Below are 8,720 nucleotides of genomic sequence, written 5' to 3'. Positions count from 1 at the left end.
GTCAGAATTTGCATCAATTCTTGTCCATGTGACTCCAGGCTGGGGAAGGTGGTTGGAACATACCATAAGGCAGGTGAATTGAGTTTCCAACCCGATAATTACATTCAGATGCATGTTAATGGCTATCAGCATGCTCACGCATACTCTTGGCGAGAACATCATCGGAGCCAGCAGGAACCTTGTCATGGACAGCAGGAGACTTACAATGGGCTTGATGCCTGGCGGGAATCCTGTTTTTGTGCTCATACCTGATTCGGCGGGCCATCACAATTCCTGCCTCTAGTTAATGGCCATGGAAATCTCTCCTGTAATTGAGAGTATAAGTGTGCGGCAATTTGACTTGAAATAATTATCTTCAGAAAATTATCTAGTGTTGTCTTGAAGAGGTTTGGGTTTTGCTTCAGACCTGCCTCTATTGTGAAGCAAAAACTTGGCTGATGTCATATCACAGACCCAATGTGATGCTCACATCAAAATCAGCCAGGCAGAGATAGCCTGTAACAAATATAGACCAACATGTGTTCTTATGCAGAAGCTTTCCCTCTGGATTTTAATCATTACACTGGCTGCTTGCTGAGTGGATCGCATAATCTTCTTGTAGCTCCGCTGCTTGGTAAGTAAATACATAAAATCAGATTTATGCAGGAATTGATAGTGTGCTGAATTGGAATTCTTAAGATGCTTATATTTTAAATACAGTTGCTGTGTGAGCCATCTGTCATGGTGTAGTTTTATACATCATATTCGCAAAAGTGAAAAGACTCCCATAAAAATGGGCATCTCAAATATCTGTTTCATGAAACGTAGAATTCATGCTTTATAAGTTTTTATGATAAAGTTTGAAATTATTGCATATATGGTATTATTTGGCATGGTGCAATTTTACCTAATTGATTTCATTTTTTTTAGTGTTGCACAGATCAAGTGCAAGCACATCATTAGTCATCAGACATCTTTAGCCAAGTGTGAGGCAGAATACAGCTGAAAGATGAATCTGGGGGGTTTATTTTCCAGAGACCTTTTAATATAATGTTGGTGTGCAGAGGTGATTCCCGTTGACAGTGCTTATTACAGACTGCTTTCAGTTCAGTGGACTCTGCAGAAACATTGCTACGAGACTATCATTACTCTGAAATGCGTTCATTTTGTTTGTCATTACCATTAGTTCCAGTCACCTGAGCACACAGTTCAACAAAGCTAGAAATGAAATTAGAGAGCGTGGAGACAGCAGCACAACACAGTTTATTTTGAGGAGCAATTTGGATTCTGAAGCTTAAGTCATGTTTGTAGGCTGGAGTTTGCACAAAGTAAGTCGCCATGGTAGCATTTCGTTTATTTCAATAATCGTTATTAATCATTTTAATCTTACTGTTTTCATTTGTAACATTTCTTTCTGTGCAGGTAGAATGTGATTAAATCCTTAAGCTACTTGGCTAGTATTGTTGAAAGACCCAAACTGGTAATTCCTCCTACCCCAACCCATGGGTTGTGTTACACATGACAATTTGTCTTCTAGGACAATGACAAGTCCTAGAAGTATTACAAAAGCAGATGGACCTTGAGGGCTTTAGCATGTCTTTGCTATGTTCCATTTGAACAGTTATGCTCAGGAAATGCATACATTTGGTACGATACTTTGCTTGAGATTTTCTGATGATTCATTTTAATGGAATGTGTCATGTATGCCTGGATTTTCTGTGATATCATAGAATGAGACTGTGCAAAATGAATGAATGCACTCCCTTCTTGGACTACAGAACTGACCTAAAAGTTCAATTGAAATTCACAGATTTCACCTCACCAGACCACCTTCTTGTGGAAATCTTGATTGTGAATATTGACAGCGTTCAAGGCATCACAGTCAAACCTAATCTTGTCACATTCTTACGTTCAGACACAAATTACTTAATCGATATTGAGTGTAGGGGGTTTAATTTTTGCTTTCTCTCTGCATTAGGAAATGAAGCAGAAATTGCTGCTCTAAATGATCTCACTTTATTTCACATGAACTGAATATTGAATCTGAAATCAACATGTAGATTATTGTCTGCATGGTAAATGTCTTTATTGAGAGAAAATGCATCAATGTAACAACACAAGATCCATTGGTTCTTAATTCTTTTTCACAATCCAAGGTTAATATTCAAAGAAACATTACAGTTACATTTGTGGCATATTTCCTGGTATAAATTGCTCACAGAGCACTGATGGACACTATTTTTAAAATTTCCACGATAGTAACTATTTAAGGTATTACTGATTATTGATAAATGCAACAATACACAAGGAAAACATATAATCAGACAGTATACCATCTGAAAACTGTTTCTATAAGGAAAGGTTCTGTCATAAGAAAATACTTCATTGGAGAAAAGAAATCCTTCAAAAGTGCAAGAAACCTTGGGCGGGATTCTCCCATCAGACGGCTAAGTGTCGACGCCGGCGTAAAAACGGGAGTGTTTTACTCCAGCGTCGGCGCCCGTTCCGGGACCACATTCTCCGGCCCACAGGGGGATCCCGGCGTGAACCCGGCGCCGCGGGATCTGCGCGTGTGCAGTTGAGCCGGAGCCAACTAGCGCATGCGCAGTGGCCTTCTTCCCCGTGCCGGCCGACGCCAAATGGCGCAGGGCTACAGGAGCCGGTGGAGGAAAGGAGGCCCCCAGCCAGAGAGGTTGGCTCACCGATCGGTTGGCCCCAATCGCGGGCCAGGCCACTACGGAGGCCCCCCCCCGGGGCCAGACCCCCCCTTTCCCCCCACAGACCGCCCCCGGACCCTTCAACGCCGAGGTCACGCCGGCTCAGAGGATGTTAGAACGGCGCCGGCGGGACTCGGCTTTTTGTTGACGGCCGCTCGGCCCGTCTGGGTCGGAGAATTGGCGTGCCGGCCCGGGTTGGAGAGTCGGCCCATACCCCGACTGGTGCCGCGCCGACCATGCCGGCCCAATGGCGCCGATTCTCTGCTCTGTGGAGAATCGCGTCCTGGCATCGGGGCGGCATAACGAGATTCGCGCAGCCTGCCGCCGATTCTCCGACCCGGCGGGGGCTCGGAGAATTCCGCCCCCTGTCTTTCATAGGAATTGTCTTTTTCTATATTAAAAGCGAAAAGTATTTCAAATAGGAAAACTTGATGGAATGTGGAGAATGAATCGTGTTGGTGATTTTAAAAATATACAATAATGAAATAGTCATTTCTTCAAAATAGTTATTGCAAATGCCTCCAGTGCACATTACTGAAAGCTTTACTCTACATTATTTTCAGTAATACTCTGTATTATTTAGCACATAACCTTCCATTGACATGGTAGTCATTTGCCAATTGGTAAGGAGATAATTGGTTTTGTGTCAGCTGCCTTTGCACAATCAAGTTTGTCCGGTTGCAAAGAAGGTCATAAATAACACTGTGATTTCAACATTTTACCAATATATGAGAAGCTATCAAAATCTGAAGTGAATCAAAATTAGAGCTGGATGGTCCTGTGGACAGCATGAGTCCTCCAGACAGGCTGATGAAATGTGTTGAGAGATGGTGGTCAGAATTTTTGATGCCCAATCAGGACGGACATGTTTGTTTGGGAGATTGAAACATAGCCCGAAAAGGCCCGAGGCTCTTTTCCCAGTGAGGCAAAACAAGGAAGCGATTGTCTTCACCCCCATCAATGGCGGGCCACGTTTCCCACACTGAACATCATTCGCATGCTTGCATCTCATCATTGTGGCCACAGGCTAGAATCACTTCATGTAAAGTTTAAATACCATGGGCGGGTTTCTCCGTCGCGCCGCACCAGATTTCTGGTGCAGCACGCCGAGCCTTCCCATTTCACCAGCTGGTCAATGGGGTTTCCCATTGTTGGACAGCCCCACGCCGTCGGGAAACCCCCGGGCTGCCGGAAAAATGGAGAATCCTGACGGCGGAGAATTCAGCCCCATATCAGAATGAATGGAGAATGGCGAGATATCAACTGCTTTTAAAAGACATTGGCCGGGATTCTCCCCCAACCGGCGGGGCGGGCCGTACCGGCACCAAAGAGAGGCGTGAACTAATACAGCAACGGGCCGCCTGGAAGTTGCGGAGTCCTCCGCACTTCCCAGGGCTAGACTGGCGCTAGATTGGTTGCCGCTTTGCCAACCGGCGCCGAAGAGCCTCCGCTGGCCGGCGCAATTTGGCGAATGCGCAGGAGCGCCAGCGTGTTTCCTGCGCAAGCGCAGGGGGTTTCTTTGCCGCGCCGGCCATGGCGGAGCTTTACAGAGGCCGGCGATGAGGGAAAGAGTGCCCCCACGGCACAGGCCTGCCCACAGTTCGGTGGACAATGATCGTGGGCCAGGCCAAATTGGGGGTCCCCCTTGGGGCCGGATCCCCGCGTGCCTCCCCCGAGGACTCCGCAGGCCGCCCTCAGAGCCAGGTCCCGCCGGTATAGACATTATGTATTTCACGCCGGCGGGACTGGCCGAAAACGGGTGGCCGCTCAGCCCATCGGGGCCCAGAGAATCGCCGGTGGGGACACTGACAACAGCCTCCCACCCGGGGCGATGTGATCCCCGACCCGCCAAAAAAACGGGACCTGGCTCTGAGGAGAATTCGGCAGCCGGCGTTGAAGCGTCGGGGTGGGATTCACGCTGCCCTCCCCCCCCCCCGCCCCCCCGGCAATTCTCCGACCCAGCGGGTGGTCGGAGAATCCCGCCCATGCATAGGCGACCTGAACTTTGATCGGTACTCAGAGATGAGTTCACCTTACTCAATGCAGTGCATGCAGGGTTCTCCAATAGGAATACAAGGAAATGGCATTAAGGGGGTGGAGGCTCCCAGGCAAGTCAGCACAGTGACTTCTCTGTGGCTCCAGTGTGAGGGGGCTGGGTAAGGCAGCTCAAGGAAGAAAACCTCAGGGCAAAGGCTCCAGTGTTTGTATTGGGGGGGAGGGGGGATTGCGGCAAGGTTTCACAGACTGTCTTATAATGAAAGATTGGAAGATTAGGCTTGTTTCCACAGAAGTTTTGAAGAGTGAGGGGTAACATGATTGGAGTGTTTAAGATCCTGAACAGTCTTCACTAGGTAGATATTGGAAGATGTTTCCCCTTGTGGGTGAGTCTAGCACTACAGGGCACTTTTAAAATTAGGAATTGCCCGTTTAGGACAAAGATGAGGGGTGCAGTCTACCAGCTGCTTCCCGCTGGTGTCAGACGTGATGTGGCCAGTAGATCCTGAGAGAGGCCTCGTTCGCCACACCAGGAGACGTTGGCATGGGTGCAGGGCACAGTTTAGTTATGGGGGCTAGGGCAAAAACCTGTATATGTTTGTTCACAATTAACACTTGTTACCACTGATACAACCTGCTCGGGGGAGTGAAGCGGGGGTTGGGATGCGGTGTCCGTGCGCCTGGCCTCCTAGTTTCCTAGTTAGTAAACCTGGAGGTGATCAGAGTGACTTGTCAGCTTTGGCCCTGGCACACACGTTGTGTGACCTCCCGTGCCTGCCTGGGCTCCATGTTCTGCCCACCCTCACACTCCTCCGCATCCCCGTCGTCGGAGGCCTGGTTATCATCTTCCTCCTCCAGCATGTCGCCCCTCTGCTGCGCGATGTTGTGGAGGATGCAGCAGGCCATCACAATGCGTGCGACCCTCTCAGCATCATACTGGAAGGCCTCGCCAGAGCAGTCCAGACACCTAGAACATAGAACATAGAACATTACAGCGCAGTATGTTGGGCCAACCTGTGAAACCACTCTAAAGCCCACATACACTATTCCCTTATCGTCCATATGTCTATCCAATGACCATTTGAATGCCCTTAGTGTTGGTGAGTCCACTACTGTTGCAGGCAGGGCATTCAACGCCCTTTCTACTCTCTGAGTAAAGAACCTACCTCTGAAATCTGTCCTATATCTATCGCCCCTCAATTTAAAGCTATGTCCCCTCGTGCTAGACATCACCATCCGAGGAAAAAGGCTCTCACTGTCCACCCTATCCAATCCTCTGATCATCTTGTATGCCTCAATTAAGTCACCTCTTAACCTCTTCTCTCTAACGAAAACAGCCTCAAGTCCCTCAGCCTTTCCTCATAAGATCTTCCCTCCATACCAGGCAACATTCTGGTCAATCTCCTCTGCACCCTTTGCAATGCTTCCACATCCTTCCTATAATGCGGCGACCAGAATTGCATGCAATATTCCAAATGCGACCGCACCAGAGTTTTGTACAGCTGCAACATGACCTCATGGCTCCGAAACTCAATCCCGCTACCAATAAAAGTTAACACACCGTAAGCCTTCTTAACAACCCTCTCAACCTGGGTGGCAACTTTCAAGGATCTATGTACATGGACACCGAGATCTCTCTGCTCATCCACACTGCCAAGAATCTTACCATTAGCCCAGTACTCTGGCTTCCTGTTATTCCTTCCAAAATGAATCACCTCACACTTTTCTGCATTAAACTCCATTTGCCACCTCTCAGCCCAGCACTGCAGCTTATCTATGTCCCTCTGTAACTTGTGACATCCTTCCGCACTGTCCACAACTCCACCGACTTTCGTGTCATCTGCAAATTTACTCACCCATCCTTCTACGCCCTCCTCCAGGTCATTTATAAAAATGACAAACAGCAGTGGCCCCAAAACAGATCCTTGTGGTACACCACTAGTAACTGGACTCCAGTCTGAATATTTCCCATCAACCACCACCCTTTGTCTTCTTCCAGCTAGCCAATTTCTGATCCAAACTGCTAAATCACCCTGAATCCCATGCCTCCGTATTCTCTGCAGTAGCCTATCGTGGGGAACTTTATCAAACGCTTTACTGAAATCCATATACAGCACATCAACTGCTTTACCCTCATCCACCTGTTTGGTCACCTTCTCAAAGAACTCAATAAGGTTTGTGAGGCACGACCTACCCTTCACAAAACCGTGTTGACTATCTCTAATCAAATTATTCCTTTCCAGATGATTATACATCCTGTCTCTTATAAACCTTTCCAAGATTTTGCCCACAACAGAAGTAAGGCTCACTGGTCTATAGTTACCGGGGTTGTCTCTACTCCCCTTCTTGAACAAGGGGACAACATTTGCTATCCTTCAGTCTTCTGGCACTATTCCTGTAGACAAAGATGACTTAAAGATCAAAGACAAAGGCTCAGCAATCTCCTCCCTAGCTTCCCAGAGAATCCTAGGATAAATCCCATCCGGCCCAGGGGACTTATCTATTTTCACACTTTCCAGAATTGCTAACACCTCCTCCTTATGAACCCGTCTAGTAGCCTGAATCTCAGTATTCTCCTTGACAACATTGTCTTTTTCCTGTGTGAATATTGACAAAAAATATTCATTTAGCACCTCTCCTATCTCCATGGACTCCAAGCACAACTTCCCACTACTGTCCTTGACTGGCCCTACTCTTACCCTAGTCATTCGTTTATTCCTGACATATCGAGAGAAAGCTTTAGGGTTATCCTTGATCCTACCTGCCAAAGACTTCTCATGTCCCCTCCTGGCTCTTCTTAGCTCTCTCTTTAGGTCCTTCCTAGCTAACTTGTAACTCTCGAGCGCCCTAACTGAACCTTCATGTCTCATCTTTACATAAGCCTCCATCTTCCTCTTGACAAGTGTTTCGACTGCTTTAGTAAACCACGGTTCCCTTGCTCGACCACTTCCTCCCTGCCTGACAGGTACATACTTATCAAGGACACGCAGTAGCTGTTCCTTGAACAAGCTCCACATTTCCATTGTGCCCATCCCCTGCAGTTATCCTCTCCATGCCTGACAGGTACATACTTATCAAGGACACGCAGTAGCTGTTCCTTGAACAAGCTCCACATTTCCATTGTGCCCATCCCCTGCAGTTTTCCTCTCCATCCAATGCATCCTAAGTCTTGCCTCATCGCATCATAATTGCCTTTCCCCCAGATATAACTCTTGCCCTGCGGTATATACCTATCCCTATCCATCACTAAAGCAAACTTAATCGAATTGTGGTCACTATCACCAAAGTGCTCACCTACCTCCAAATCTAACACCTGTCCTGGTTCATTACCTAGTACCAAATCCAATATGGCCTCGCCTCTCGTTGGCCTATCTACATACTGTGTCAGGAAACCCTCCTGCACACATTGGACAAAAACAGACCCACCTGAACCGCATCTTGAGGAGGCTGAAGCACTGCTTGATCACACCCTTGGTCGCCTCATAAGCGCCATTGTGGCGGATCTCCGCGGCGGTCTGTGGCCTCCAGATAGGCGGCAGCAGCCACGACCACAGCGGATAACCCCTGTCACCCAAGAGCCAAACCCTCAGCCGGGGGGGGATCTCAAATATGTCAGGAATCGTCGAGTGTGCCAGGATGAAGGTGTCGTGCACACTGCCTGGGTACCGGGCACAGGCGTGTATGATTCGCTGCTGAGGGTCACATATCAGCTGCATGTTCATCGAGTGGTGTAGAGCGACCTGTCATCAGCCGGTGCTTGTAGGGCAACATGCATCCCGTCAATCACCCCCTGGACCTGGGGCAAACCGGTGATGACGGCGAAACCTGCTGCCCGGGCATCCTGGTGGGCTCGATCCACATTGAAGTGGATGTATTGATCCGCCTGGTAAAATTGGGCATCCGTATTGGACTGCAGTAGTTCAAGAAGGTATCTCATCACTATCTTCTGAAGAGCAACTAGGGATGGACAAGAATGCTGGCCGAATCAGCAACTCCCACATCCCGTAAATGAATTTAAAAAAAAGATTT

General features: G+C 48.0%; 1 protein-coding gene across 2 annotated transcripts in view; it reads left to right on the top strand.

The window, feature by feature from the left end:
* The first annotated feature begins 475 nt into the window (after positions 1-475).
* The window catches only part of pkib (protein kinase (cAMP-dependent, catalytic) inhibitor beta), a 127,777-nt gene continuing 119,532 nt past the window's right edge, over positions 476-8,720 (top strand). Inside the window, exon 1 of one of the 2 annotated variants that reach the window (XM_072499342.1) lies at positions 476-613. The gene's annotated coding sequence lies outside the window, so the exon portion shown is untranslated. Of the gene's footprint in view, positions 614-1,200; positions 1,308-8,720 lie in introns of those variants that run through there. The other variant, XM_072499348.1, reaches the window with a different exon arrangement.

This window comes from Scyliorhinus torazame, chromosome 4, assembly GCF_047496885.1.
Source record: "Scyliorhinus torazame isolate Kashiwa2021f chromosome 4, sScyTor2.1, whole genome shotgun sequence".
Taxonomy (NCBI): domain Eukaryota; kingdom Metazoa; phylum Chordata; class Chondrichthyes; order Carcharhiniformes; family Scyliorhinidae; genus Scyliorhinus; species Scyliorhinus torazame.
The sequence above is the reverse complement of the archived record's forward strand: the minus strand, read 5'-3'. Positions and strand labels throughout refer to the sequence as shown.